This window comes from Dermacentor albipictus, chromosome 2, assembly GCF_038994185.2.
Source record: "Dermacentor albipictus isolate Rhodes 1998 colony chromosome 2, USDA_Dalb.pri_finalv2, whole genome shotgun sequence".
Taxonomy (NCBI): Eukaryota; Metazoa; Arthropoda; class Arachnida; order Ixodida; family Ixodidae; genus Dermacentor; species Dermacentor albipictus.
This window is the reverse complement of record NC_091822.1, coordinates 126,403,624-126,419,264: the sequence shown is the minus strand read 5'-3', so window position 1 is coordinate 126,419,264 and position 15,641 is coordinate 126,403,624. Positions and strand designations below refer to the sequence as shown.

The window sequence follows — 15,641 nt, the reverse complement described above, 5'->3', positions numbered from 1 at the left end:
TGTTATCTGCGCGTTCCTTGCTCGCGCAAGCTCTCGCCTGTGTTCTAAGTGCTCCTCGGTAAGACCAAATCATAACGCGCAAGCATCTCAATGCGCTCGCTTGCCTACGAGGAGTTGGTAACTCGATAGACTGCTCAGCGGCGTTCAAGAGGCCAATAATGCTTCCGAATTTACAATTCTAAGGAGTGTTCAAGTGTCATCGGGTTTTTTTAAAGCTGCATTTCATGAACCCGCACTTGGCATCGCACATAAACTTGGCATATTTCCCTCCTATGTTCAGAAAATTTAACCTCAGTTGTAGATTTAATTATGTCAGCGCAGCCGTCAGAGTCTTACACCGACAGTTCAACCGACTAATGACGCTATGGACCCCTTGTATACGTATTCTACAGGACAAGGCGCATTTAACCCACCCATTTTCAACCTTGCCTACATATTATCCATACCATACCCCTAATTATCCTCAGATATAACAATATGCCTTGTTTAGCTCATCGACGACACTGGAGAAAGAAACTACGAGTCTAGTATGATGCACGAAACCACATGAAAAAACGAGGGTTTAGTAATTATCTGTAACACTTGCATTTAAAACAAGAAAGTGAAAGCTTCGGAACGCACTGCGCTTTCGGTTCTCCCTGTTTTCACAGAAGTTCAAGTCCTCATCTCGTCCTGTTATTTTAGGTGCGTAGAAAACATTTCGATTAGTGGCAGTATGAAACCCTGGAACGCTTCATCCGCAACTTTCTATGAAGGCTATAAGGAACCTGCACAGAATAAACATTTATCGCTCTTCACTGAGGGCACTGTTTCGCACTTCGAATAAACTTAATATATGCGTCGTTCGCCGTCTGTCGTACCGAGCATACCTTGGAAAAACAACTTAATGCTGTGTTTAACAGATAAAAATTGGGAGAAACCGAGTATGCGGTAATTACTTACGGAGCATATAAGCAACCGACACAGTGCAAACTTTCGGTACACGTCACCAAAAGGTGCCGTGTACCGGAAATTTCTTGAAAATATGGAATATCTGCTGTTTCTGCTACTGGCGGAAAACAGGTAAAAGTGTAGCCCTTATACAAAAGCAACCTGAAAATAAAATCGACAATTTCAGAAGTAAGAATACCTGTCGAAAAAGAATTAAAGGCAGCGTTCTATTAGTATTGGAATGGCCCTCCACGTACGAACAAGGCCATTTTCACGAGAATAACTAAGATCACTCGTGATTAGAAAGTGAAATTCGGCAGTTGTACCTGCATGGGGTTTGATTAGGTTTTTGATCGTGATAAAATACTGATATGGCAACGGTATTTAGGCTACCTGTGGACGGAGAATAAATAATTCCACCATTTCATAGTCCAACTATTTCATACCTTAAGGCACACAAGTCGTTGGGCACGGCTGATTATAATACATTATCCGGACCTCCCCTGGCGCCCGCCGGTTAAATATAGCAACCAGATTAAGTTTTCAAATACGTGTATAGCGATCTCAAAAAGCTGGACATGATGCGAATAGCGTAATCTCACATTTCACATGGCGGGTACTGCCCAGCGCGAGGCCTTTTATGCAACGCGAGCGTGTAGGACGAATACCAGGCGTCTTCCGCTGCAGCGTATCCCTAGGAGGCACAGAAGAAAATCTTCGCTGCCTAAGCAGGGGATACGCAGTACACAAAATCATTACTTCGGTGGCCACTCTATTGAGAAAGAAAATTGTGCTTGAGGTGTATATTTAACTAACGTACGCTTGCAGCAAACAGATAAAATTTGGAAAGAGAAAATTTAGCTCAAGCGTGCAGTCGAAAGTGCCCGCTTTCAAAAGTAGTGGGGCAAACAGCATACTGTGCCCATCACTTTTGACAGGGATAAGGGGGAGGGCAAGTGCCCCCCCCCCCGCATCTGCCCCTACCTACAGGCCAATATGTCTGTGCGATGCAACGTATTTAGATTTGTGCAATGGCGCACTGCGCGAGCTCGAGAAGGAGAAGCAGAAGAAGAAGACATCGACGACGTGTGCCACGCGCTTGCGGGTTGCGCTGAATTCCGGGCCGCTGACTGAGAACCTTCGGGGCTGCACTCCAGGAGAAACCCGGTTAGGCCACGCCACCATGGGTAAGTTGCCTGAAATAGGAATGCGACCTGAGCTGTTCCTTAGCTGACATTTGCGCGTAAAATGCCGTCATGCGCATGTAGTGTTCGGCTCAGAAACAGCCATAATGCCCTTAATGTATACCTGTGAACATCACCCGCTGTGTCCATCGACAGTGGCGAGTGACGTAAGTCCGCCGAAGCGGAATTTACGCTGGATTCACGCGACTCGAAGGATCGCTCAGTCAGTACGCAGACGAGCGCGACCTGGCCGAGGTGCGACGAATGGTGCGAGAAAGCAGTTAGCCTTCCTTGTGGGAGATGCTGATTCGGCGGCCCTGAGCCGCATCCTGCTCGTCCGCAGACCGAAGCGGCGATCCGACCTTTCTTATGAATCCTGCCGATATGTAGAAGATGCCGTCACGGATAAGAGCCACGTGATTTCGGTCCGCCTGCATTGGCATATTGCGATTCTTCAGTATCCCAGCGACCACTGTCACACTGAGGGGAAGTTTGGAAAATAGAAAAGGCGCGAAAATGAAATACGGGTACTAATGCCTCTGCTGCGGCGTTTGGGCCAGTAGTACACCAAGCCCATTGACGAATACGTCAGGTAGTAGGAATGAAGGAAAAATCGCTTATTTGAGATTCGCTACACGGAGTTGCTGGAGAGTAACGGAAGCCCACTTCGTGCATCAGCATCTTAAACGTCTGCGTTCACATATGGACACGTCGGTCGCACTGCACGAAAGGCCTGCGCTTTTAATACCATCGTCTTTCCTAAGCGAGTTGACTAGGGAATCTGATGACTGTGTCGCGTCAGTCATGATCTTCGAATCGGTCGCAATACCACGCCCATGATGTCGCATCGTTCTGCACCACTCACACCAGCGATGCACTCCTACCTCCGATGAACTCCCACCTCCGATGGTATGAAATAGGTGACCGTACAGCAACCGCGGAATCCAAGGTCGAAGCCGTTTCCACGGCAATATTTGACATCGGCGCTTTTCGTCTTTAGTTCAGGCTGCCAGCTATTGGTAAGGGGCACCTTTAGTTGACCCCACAGCAGTCGGTCTCAACACTGTGCTTCGGTAGACCCCGATGGATGGATGGGGTTGCCTCGGGGCAGGCCTCTAATTAATGCCCTTGGCCATGTTGAGACGTAACACCGCCTTTAATTTCCCCGCGCCAGTTCATCCTGGCGTCATGGGTAATGACAAAATCTGCTCGGCTCTTGTTAATTTTTCATTGCTAAAGGTGGACTGCAATATATTCGGAGCCAAATAATTAGTGAATTTTAGGCTGTAATACCAAGAAAGTCTTAAAAATCCGCGACGTAACACTGATGCTACTGCAATAGGCTTTCAGCACGCGTAATGTAATAAAGAAAGTTCGCCCTAATTTCTTTTCTAGAATTTAACCGCTTATCGGGACATTCATTAACATAGTTTCGCGAATGCTCAGTCATGCCAGAATGATTTTTAATGTTCACCCGCGGGAGTGAATATGATAAACTGACGTCATATCCTAGGCACCATACTGGAGAACCATCACGGTGAGAAGCTGCGTCCAGGATGTCGTATGCAAGCTTATACCATGAAAGGATGCTTGGTAAAATAGAAAACACGCGATAACGGATGGCGGGTCGCAAAAAAAAGAAAACATTCCTGACTTTTCACATAATTTCGCTGGGACTGATGGGTTTCGTCAATGTGTATTGAGGGAGGTCTAGTTATATGTTTACAGGTAAATGACGGCACTGCTTTCTACAGTAGCCAGAAACACAAAGCAGCAAGCTTCGTGAACATTTTCTGCTTCATAGCTTAAGTACAAAAAATTATTCTGATATCGCGGTTCATCTAGTAGTGCGGAGATGTCGGCAAAAAAAAAAAAGAACGTTTGTCATTCATTTTCGCCACCACTTGATTTACGCCACATGAATTAAACGTACAGTTTTTAAAGAATGCGTTTCTGTTGACATTTTAGCATACTGTCCTTTGGGGTTCCTCATTATTGAAAGGTGTGGCAGCCTGAGCTTCTGGCGAGACACAGCGTACAACCTCATTGACTGTATTAGCACCCGCTTGACAGTACCAGGCTCAAAGCGTTTGCGCAGTGGTTCCATAGCACCATCTTCCTGCTGCTATGAGTGAAAAGGCTTAAATGTAAGCATGTATGAGCTTATAAGCTTGCCGTTACGCTTCACGCCAGGCTCATCACTCCATAGATTTTAAACGCTAGCTCATATTTCGCACATCGTTCAGAATAGTAAATAAAAGCTATCAGATATATTAATCCACACTACCATTTACGCTCCTAACCTAAGTAGGTGTCTTACTGAGCGCACTCCTGACTTGGCTGCATGCTTTACCTTAGTACAGCTCAAGACGAACAAAGTTGTGGTATTTTGGAACCACATACTGTCGTTGAAAACTTAAGTGTTTAGAAATTTCAACCACAGAACTGCAACGTACTTGCCCCTTCGTGCCTTTATCCGCACTCCAAAACGTAGTTCCCGAGGGACGCCGACGTCGAAAAAGTTCGTCTCCGCCGTGACGTCATAGAAATGAGGAAACGTATTTGGCATTCGCATTCACACAATGCCTCTTGGAGGACGGCGTATTTGTCACAGCACTCTTCGATCGTATCTTACAGCTGATAGCAGAAGCAAAAGACTTGCCACCGCATTCTTAGTTGGCCACCGAAAAGGGACAGCATGTTGAAGCACCCCTAACATTCCCCCCCCCCCCCCCCTCACTCCTCCCTAAATAATATGCACGAAATATCGATGGCGATTGTCCACGTAAGCGAACAGCTCCGTCACTCGGTCATGCGAGGGCTTACGCACGACAGTCTAAACAACCCTCCACTTTTTCCTCCCGCCTCTCTTCGTAACTCGGTGGCCCGACAGCACGCTCCCTTTCCCTTGCCGCGATTCCTCGCCTTCCCTTCCGCGGTATCAACCTCCGTCGCTCCACCGAACTACTACGAGAACGGCTGAGACAGCCAAAGAAAACTATTCACTTTACAAAAAACAGTGATGATTAGGCGGTAAATTCGAAAGAAATGCGCCGAATTACAACGAACTCTTAGGTCATGGACCAAACATATCGTAAAGTGCTGTTGAGAAGCTTACTCGACCCATGTCTTGCGTATTCGACGAGCGAAGTGCCACTGACAGAAGCCGTCCACCGTCGGTTGCACTACGGACGGACATCGGCCGAAACGTCAAAATTATTATTTTTTTTGTTTTCTACGTGCGCCTACAAAATATTTCTTGCCCACTTACTCAACAACGGATCCCCAGTAGAAGTAATTCCTTTACCCCCACCCATATAGAGCGTACCCGAGCTAATTTAAGCCAGAGTGAAAAAATATGCAAATGCCACGTAGCTGGACAGAACAAAGGTAATGATCTTTGCCGTCGCTTGGAGATACTCAATTTTTTTATTCCGCCTAATTAGATAATTATTCTAAATTAACTTCCCAACTATTATAATTAGAGGACAGGTGTCAATGAAAAAATTGTAGAGTGACATGAAAAACTCCCGATATAGCTTAAAGTTCCTCAATACGTGCTACATAAAAGTGTTTTACGAGCGTGAAAAAAGCCCGCGAACTCACGCAAAGTGCCTCGAGCGGCCAGTCGCGCGGCAATCTTGCGTGCATTTGCGGACTTCTTCCACGATAGGTAAAACCCTTTTATGTAGCACGTATTGAGGAACTGAAAGCTGTATCGGAAGTTTTTCGTGTCGTTCTACAATTTTCTCACTGACACTTTTAATGTAACTATGATATTTGAGAAGTTGAATAATTAATTAAGACTAATTACCTAATTAGGTGGACCTAAAATATACTTTAAGCATCTCCAAGCGACGGAAGACATTACTTTTGTTCTGTCCAGCTACAGGGCATTTGCATATATTTAAGCTCTGGCTAAAATTAGCTAGGACACCCAGTATATGTACATCTCTACCACGTGACTGGCTTCCCACACTTCACACACATAGAGTTTATCCTACTTTGAGACTCTTAATGCTAGAGCATTAAAAGAACAACAAAAAAAGAAAGACTAGGCGCAATAAGAATGTGGCACACAAGCGGGAGCTCTGTATGTCAGTTGGCTACCTAGTAAGAAGTGCATTCCGCCGGGGCCTGATTCTGCAGCGGAGTCTGGGACGGTGGGCTCCTCCACCGCTCTGACGTCGCGCGACACGGGAACGACGGGCGCAAGCTCAACGGCGGCTACAAGCTCGACCAGTAGGCATGAGGGTCCTCCAAGACGGGACCACTCACGTGAGTATACCACGTTTTTATGGAGCCAAACAGATTCGTGCTTGTGTACTTGTGACAACCCGTGTACATTTACGTTGCCACATTGCCTTTCAACTAAGATTACTGCACTCGGTTTCCCACATCGCATGCAACGCTGTGAAAGTGAGGGAGACCTTTTTGGTGGTGGCCGCGTTCACACTAACAAATAGTTCGGCGTTTCTGCCGTCAAATACGAGAAAATGTTCCCTATTTTAGTTCAGTTATAAATAAAAGAAAGTTCAGCCTTAATAAGCAATTATCTCTGTTAGAAGTTGTTCGAGATCATTTTGTTTTTCCTTGTTATCCTTTACGGGTTTTTAGCTTGCCGGCTGTTGCGCCAGGCTCGCGAGCATTATCGTTCCGCTTGCAAGAGATAGAGATATACACCTCAATGAAGAGCGCGCTGTGAAACATTTTGATGGCCGGACTTCGTCCGTCGTTTCCACAGCGTTGCACTTTAAGAACGAAACGGGAGTACAGCAAGCGATGTCGTAAGATGCATTCTCACTCCGGATGTGGCGTCATGTGCGTGCGAAGCTGCATGAAAGTAATTAAACCACATTCTTGCCGCTAGATTTCGAGATATTTGACGCTTATTCGACATAGGTGGCCGTTGTACCGTTACAGACAGGGAAGAGCACTCATGAAGCGTGTTTCGGATACCGCGAACTGAGTTCGAAATCAAGCATGCAGCGTCAGCATGACCATCCACCACACGATGTCGCATCTTCATCTCGGTTCACGCAAAACAAAAGTAGTCTTTGCTACATCAGACATTGAGGGGATCGTGACTTGGTCAACGTATCACATGGGGGTCGCGCTTATAGCATATAACAATGACACCTAAACGAAATATAGTGCACCAGTCCGTTATATGCGCCGCCTTCAAGACCCAGTAAGTCAATGAGTTGTCTGGGGGTTTCGGACAGATGCGTCCATACAATGAAGAAAAGTATTCACGATGGAAAATTTGTTCAGTCACACAGAACGTATTCATAACGACATATGAGGTATAATAACGACATATGACATCAGACAAGTCCACTTGTCAAAACGTTAGTTCTTGCTTTCACCTTGGTCTCGTTTTGCTCATCGTCTTGAATTTCCATCTCCCGCTTTCCCCGCGTTTTCCCCAGAACGTATTCATAGCGTACTTGCCAGCAGTTGCTGGCAGGCATCTATTTTTTGCCTATACTTCGCGAGGCGCACCCGCTTTCATGGCAGCTGAAGTGGTTTGGCCAGCATGCATGCAGTGTGCAGTGCAGAGCAGGTGTGCTCGCTTTGTGGGACACGGTAGTTATTATACGTTGCATGGCGTGGCCATTTGAAGCTGTTTCCTTTGTGTCTCTGTCTTGTCCAAACCCTACAACCCCATTGCAGATGGTCAAGGCACAGCCGTGTCACTTGGAACAGCTGGCAGTCTTAAATTGTTGCCGGAAACATTGAATGAATGTTAGTGTTTGAGGGTCACAAAGCAACACCTGGGCTATAAAAGCACCAAGGGGCAATTAAAAATCACTATTAATTTCCACCCCCTAAGGTTTATCAAAGCGAATACATGTCTAAGTAAACGAGTCTTATTGTATTTTGTTGCCAATGGAATGACAGCTGACACGGACGGGAATCACACTCTGTATACACCTCGCACGTGAAAACAGAACGTACACCGTTGCCGATGAGCAACCACGGCGGCAAGCTGGCGACAGAACACAGCGAGCATTTCTGTGTTTATTTGAATATTTAAGTTTGACTCCGCTCCGCTGGTATATTGAAAGTCACATCATATAACGCCAAGCTTTATGCTCAACGAAAGCGAGTAAGGAAGGTAGGACGCTATATAACATAAAGCTATTCTAATCACTTTCGACGTCATTTGCGCCATTACTCCTCCGCGATTGATCGATAATTTTCGGGTCACGCCCTCAACGCTTGTCATCCATCCACACGACGTCATAAAGCCGTGAGAACTCCCTCTCTCAACATGACGAGCATGCACTGATTATGCATCACAACTCCACACAATGTAAAGAAAAATATTCTAATAATGTTAGTTCTCAGCTTTGTCGATGTTATACCATGGTTATTGGACCACGAAAATTTTCTGGTCGTCCCCACTTCGCCTGTCTCTCACGCGACGTCACAAAACAGCGAGAACTCACCACGTCAAAGAGATGTGTGTGCACTGCAGATGCAATAATATTCCGAAGAAAAGTGAAAATTTAAAGAAATACCCGGAGGCTACGCGTTTTTTTATTTTGCGTGGCAGTATAACCTTGACACGCCATGGTTGCTTGTGGCTATGCTGTTGGGATGCTAAGCACCAGGTCGCGAGATCGAATATTCGGTGCGAGATCGAATCGAGATCGAAATATTTCGGTGCACGTTAAAGAACCCCAGGTGGTCCAAATTGTTCTGGAGTCGCCCACTACGGCGTGCCTCATAATCAGGTCATGGTTTTGGACCGTAAAGCCCCATTATTTAATCAGCATAACCTTGCCGAGCCCTTTCGCCAAACATACGACATCGTTCTGCTAACTCAGGTTTGCTGAGGATGTGTTTTAGCGTATATGTTTTTTTCCCTATTGCACGCCTATATTCAACCTAAGCAAGGGGTGCGGACCCATCGTAGACGCCGGCACCACTTCGGTTATCATCCGGTTATCACCTTGAGTGCGCCAGCGCGGTCGCACCGAAACCCTCTCCTTTCCTGCGCGCCCCTCTCATCTCGCCAACTAGATAAGAAAAACCTGTCAAGCTTGGTTATGCTACTCGCTTTGAAAGCAAACATAACTGACTTCCAATAAACGAGGCGATTAAATGTGCTCTTTGAACAAGGTGTTTGGCCACTGCCAGATGCTTGCGTGGGTGGTTACTTACATTTGACGTCAGGAGTTATAGTAGGCAGTTATATGACGTTATGGGGCTCCTGATATCAAACTTATTCCCACACAGCCATCCTCGAAGACCACGCCTCAGCACCGAGGCATAAGCATCAGAAGCATAGTAAACATGGCAGAGAAGGACATCATGGTAAGTGGTAGATGTTGCTGTCGCGACTTCTCATTCAAGATGGACCAAGTAACTGTGCAAATGCGTATGCTGAAATACTACAAAAAGTAAAGGAAGCACAAACCTTCCATAACTATTAAGGCGAGATAGACTGTAATGACGAGGAGAAGGAGCGCAAACAAAAAACGGCATGCATTCAAGTGTCCCCCATACTTTTTGGCCAGGTCTATCTGGCGCGCGGTAGGCAAGAAAGCGAGAGTAAATTTGATTATTATGAGTCTCCGTAGTTGAAATCTCTTGGTTGGATGTTTTATTGCTTATCGGGTCTCGCCCAGCACCCGAAGGACTTGCTATGGGATAGTGCGAATGAAAATTAAGAATCTAGGATTGGAGAGCGAGCGAGTCATTCAGAGTAGTGGTAGATATAATGCAGTGTGCGTTGTGTAAACTGTACTAGGACGTCACGTTTCATCTGCGGTGAATTCCCATGAGGGTGTGTGTTTGTGAAAGACGGTCAGTCGCCACTGAGAGAGCAGATAGAGGTCATACTAAGGCATTTCACATGTCTGCTGTCTCACGTGCCATAAGCCACTGGAATGGCCTTCCTGAGGACGTCACAAACACCATATACTAACAGATTTAAAAACAGGATAACCGCCATATTTACCTAAGATCTTTGTTTTCATGTGCTGGTACTAAAACAAAATGTTTTCTAATGTTGTATTACATGTACGAAACTGTGCTCTTGTTTAGGCCTGAGCCAATTTGTGTTCCGTTTTAATAAAGCCATATTTATACAACCAAAAATTTGTAAAACAGCTTTACTTGATTTTTAAGAGTATAATGTGGAGTGTTTGCGGCAAAGAATTGTATAACTCTTTTCTTCAATCGATGTATTTGCTCTTATACTTTTGCGATTTCCATGTATATTGTCCCACTCGCACAATGATCCCATGTAAAGAAGCCTGTGAGTGATCTCAATAAATAAATATGTTTCAGGAAGCCTGGTCAAAGCGATAGACCATTCACCATATTGAGCACGCGGAAAGCAATCGAAGACAGTATAGTGACAGTAGTTGTCAGGGAAGAACTGAGAGGTCGATTTTGATAAGAGCCCTCGAGTCATGATACTTATAGGTAGGTGAAGGATACGCGGCTAGGTAGTGAGAGACGATGACGAAAAGTAATTGAGCAACTTGTCTGAGCGCCTACCAGTCTCTAGCATAACGTTTTGAGTTTGTGTCACCTTCACGAAAGAGAAGACGCTTATCGTTAAGAGTGGACCGAGAGGCGCAGGGACTACAGCGCGAGCATTATAAATCGATTAGGACGTTATTGCAGCCACACCATGTATTCCCGGCTAATTTACCGCCTTTACACAAAATTGTGAAGGATTTACTGGTTCAAGTGCACGCTAAGTCTATATCGCTAGCGCTTCATGCGTTTTCATTTTCGCGATGCGTATTTACGGCATGAACCGATGTTACACTCGGTGTAGCGTCTAACTGCATCTGTTTTCATGTGCCACCCATTCCTCATTTGGTTGCAGGCGACTTGTAAGTATTCCACGTCTTTATTGTTAAGAATAATGTATATTTTGGTCGCCAAAATATTTTAACTACGTTTGGACTTTCCAGTGCCCCCGCCCACAAATATACGCATAGCGATGAGCTCGACTATCAAGCGCATAAATCAAGACATAATTCAGTCTAATTCAAGTACAAGTAAAGGTTTGATAAGGGCTTATAACGTAACGGAAAAATAAGTGAACATTTTAAGCAAGTCTGGTATGTTTATTTATCTCGAGGCTATTCGATTGGGGCGCACATTCAGCCAGTGAAGACAGAACGTCTGTGAATGTGCCTATTTCATAAGCAACTACACCAATATGTCATGCTCAGGTGCACACATGAATAATTTCTCGACAGAGGGCAGAAATCAGAACTTACAATTCTTGGTCAACTTGGTCAGGAAGACTTAGTGTGCTAGAAAGTGCCTAAATTTCTTTTTAAAGGGTCCCAGAAGCGGTTTTGACAAATCATGCTGACGCGTTCGGAACAGCTACAGTAAAACATTTGTGCTACAATTGAAGTGAAGATTTCATATTGAGAGAGCTGCGCTAAATGTTGTCCTCCTTCCTAGCCATGGTTCTTCTCAGCTCGTTCACCGAATACCGTTGAACGAATAATCAAGGCTAAGCTCCGCCTTCACTGGTTCTACGTCGTGATGTGAGGTTGTGTCGTCTATTTCCACTTGTCTAGGACCCAGTGCACGGTGACTCTCCAACCTCTCCGCTAGTCTTCTGGCCTTCGTTCCCCCACGAGAGCTATCCAAGAAGCGCGTGTTGCGAGCATGTTGTAGAAGTGCCAACGGGGTGCGGTATTCCGTTAACCGCAGGCGAGCGTTTGAAGTTTTGAAAGATGGGCGGTGGCGTAAACTAAAACCCCTTCATACTCCTACCGCTGTCATGAAGGGGCTTTAGCGTAAACGTGAGCGGCCTGCATGGTGCTGCTACCTGGAGAGGGAGAGCGTAACCAGCCAAACAACAGAGCTGCTATTGCTGCAGCGAAGTGCAAAACATTTTAAACATTATCAAGGACAACAGCAAAGTAGAATACACTTCACTTGGTTTGTGCCATATTAGTTTTCTGTGTGTCTAATTTGTGGTCTGTGCCACCAGATGGCTGCACCATGCAGGTAACTCACGTCTGCGCCTCTCCTCATCCCGTAAAACGTCGAGTCCGCTTGCGCTTACCCGAATAAACGTGCACGCTAAAACTCCCTATTGTGGTACTGAGCTTCCGGCATGAAGTGACGGCCGCAAACGCGTAGATGCTAGCGCCGATCGGATACCGGCAGCGAGAAGCGCTGCGGCCGCTACGCTCGCATGTTGCCTTGCAGCTGGACACGATGTCGCAGCTTGACGTGTTACCGATAGCTAGATTTGCAGCCCACAACGTAACAGGGGTGATCCATGGGGCTCGTGAAAAGGAAGCTCGAGACCAACACTGATTACGTAGGTCGCGACACAACGGAGAACTTCGTAATACAAGCAGACGACACTTGCGGTGTATCGGAAATGCTTGAGTGTAGTGATAAGTTGTCGTTGTGTATTTTCTCCCTTTTTTCTTCTTTTTTTAATAGAAATAAGTTAACCAACATTACAAATGTTGCTAACAACATTTGTTCCCCGTGAACGTGTTGGGAAAGTAATCGATGTCGTGCGTGACCTGAATAGCAATCGGATAGCTTGCCCTACTGACGTCAATTTTTAAAATATTATAATAAATTACGCGCTTTACGCGCAGCGCTTAAATTTGTCACTTATTGATCGGAAAGATCTACTCTAACGACTGAGTACGCTTGTGCAACGTCGTCATAATCGCTCCAGGGTCACTTAAAGAAGCGCTGACGGGACCTATTTGGCAGCAACGCCGCGATTTGGATAGGAATAAACATCTTTATTGAGAAACATATGGCGGGTATTCGTTGGGTGCTGCTTTTATAGTCTTACTATAATAGCCGCTAGCGCCATACACAATTACGCTATAAGCAATTCATGCTCTCTTTCGCGTTCAATATTCGATACAATAGAAGTTGCAATATTTGCATCGGCAATTTAAAGATTGGAGCCTATCGGCAACGAGTGTGAAAACATGTGATTCCTATCAACCTTTACCACGGAAATGGAAACAACTCGGCATGACTAGCTAGACACTAGTTTTGGAAAGCGTACTAGTAGTTCGTTATTATCAGGTGTTGAATATGTAGGCATATATTGGAATGCTTACAAGAAAATATGGCGCAATGTCAGGAGTAGTCAATCGCGATAGACAAAGTCGTAAATTGCGTGAGAAATGCAAATGACTCTTTAGCGATGCATGTGAGTGATGTATTATCATATTTGCACTATCAGCGCAACTTGTACAGCTCCTCGGCGCAAAACGGAGTACACTGAATAAAACCTCTCGTACAAGGCAATTTAGACAGGCCATTGCGTTTCCACAGTTACGATTTTACTCGTGCGAAGAAGGATCTTGAAACCAAAGCGCGTGCATTGAGCAAGGAGGAGGAAATTGAGTAAAAATTTTCTCGCCTCTATACACGGACATGGATAGTATACAGTCTGATGCGTGTCCACTTTAAAGGGGCACACAAAGAAAATGGACTGCTTTTGAGATAGACTTGCTAGGGTAGCCTTTTGTTAGATAACTTATGAACATGCAGAAATATAATTCTGACTCCTTTGGCGCAGAAAGCTCCCTTTTTCTTGGATAAGGTGAAAGCCAAATGAATTTTTTCTTAGCTTAGCTCCAGGGTACGCGTACCGTTGACGTTAGCCTAACGTTACAGATATCGCTGAATTCTCGCCTGGTAGGTCCACTTCCTGGCGGCAAAATTAAAGAATGGTATCTGGCATATCGAGTGTTCACGTGCTTTAGGACACATTAGTATCCTGTGGGCTTCATAATCAGATCGAGGTTCTGGCACGTAAAACCCAATAATTTACCTATGTTCTCCTACAATATTGATTTCTCGATATACAGCCAATATATGCATTCCACGACTAGGTTTTGTACACCACCGCTGGCGTGAAGCATTATGGTAATAGCAGTCCTTAGCGGTCTGAGGGTCGGCTGTGGTAAGAAGCATATGTTGTGTCTATACCAGGACAAACGCACTATTCCCGTCATCGTTACTTGAAACCCAAGTACAAGGGAAAGCGCCGAGAACTATAGTGTTACGGCGATGGCAGCGCCCGCGCATTGGGCTTGGGCAAATCTGTTTATTGAAGCGTAAAGCTTTACTACGCAAGTCGACACCGTGCTTCGCGCGAGCCGGCGTACGTCGGAATTGGCTGCGTGAGCATGTTCGGAGTCCAATTGGCTCCATGAGCGTGTGAGGAGTCGAATTGGCTCCATAAGCGTTTCGGAGTCGGCGCAGGTGGCCACTGCCGCGCGCTATGCGTCATCGTTTGACGTTCGCGGCAAGCGCGTGTTTAACGCGGAGGCCGACTATATAACCGCTTGCCAGAGAATAGGCGTGCGCATTCAGTATGGAAGGAGAAGAGAGTAATACTACCGATACAGAGAGCTGTGTTTATGGTTGAACAGAAATCGCCAGACAATGTGCCCAATAATGATGAATAAAGAAGTTTAATAATCCTGCATAACTTATGGTATATATCATTGATAAGCAATTTGCATATCTACACAAAGCATACCCATAAGTAAAACTGTAAGCATAACGGTAGGCTAAATCATAAAGCGGAACCATAAGCTAAACCGAAAGCGGATCCATAACTTATCCATAAGCATATCCATAAGTTAAACCGTAAGCATATCCATAGGCTAAATCATGAAGCATAACCATAAGCTAAACCGTAAGCATGACCATAGACTATATCATAAAGCATAACTATAAGCTAAACCATAAGCATCACCGAACCTTTTCGCTTCGATATATCCAGGCTTACCCTTAGCTAGGCCCCAGCCAATTTGTTATTAATCAAGCGCCATTACCATTAGCGGCGCCATACGAGAACGTCTAGGGAGTGCCTGGAGGGAGTGTATTTAAAACCAAGCCTCCCCTTCACACGTTGTCCCATCAACTGCGCCTCCAGATGCTAAGAAGCGAAAGGGAGACACCGTATCCCATCCGTACATTTTAATAAAGACAAGTGTTTTTTTTTTTTCTAGCACTCTCCATCTCTCTCTCTCTAAGAAGCGTTGCAACCTTCCTTTCGTTTCACTTTCTGTCTGAGGTAATGCTTCCCTCACGGCTCACAGTAAGGCCCCGATTCACACAGCCGTCAAACACCCCGACCCGTCAGTGTCACGTCACCGTCATGAGATTGCGTTTTGTGGCCAGCTTTTTCCTTTCAAAATGCTGTACCTTCGATCGCATCAGCCACCATAAACCAGCGTGACATTATTGACAAGAAAATGGTGAGGAGGCGCTCTCTCGTGACGAACAGCCGTGCCTTGCCAGTGACGGGACGGGGCGTTTGATAGCTTTATTAATCCGGGCCTATAGGGCTGACTTCGTTATTTTGCTGGAGCTGTTTCATGACGGTCCATTTAATTTTTCATTATTTTCTGTTCTATAGTCATGCACCAATTTTCCTAATAATAGAAGGTAACGCAATGTCACTGAAAAGGTGAGAAGAATAGAAAATATGATAAACCGTCACAAATTCACATGGGAAGCTATGTACTTAAC

General features: G+C 45.4%; 1 long non-coding RNA gene across 1 annotated transcript; it reads left to right on the top strand.

Moving 5' to 3' along the window:
• The first annotated feature begins 2,008 nt into the window (after positions 1 to 2,008).
• LOC139055541 (uncharacterized) lies at positions 2,009 to 9,441 on the top strand. Its single transcript, XR_011511841.1, has 3 exons — positions 2,009 to 2,117; positions 6,264 to 6,392; positions 9,363 to 9,441. It is a non-coding gene; the product is annotated as an uncharacterized lncRNA (long non-coding RNA).
• Positions 9,442 to 15,641: the final 6,200 nt, after the last annotated feature.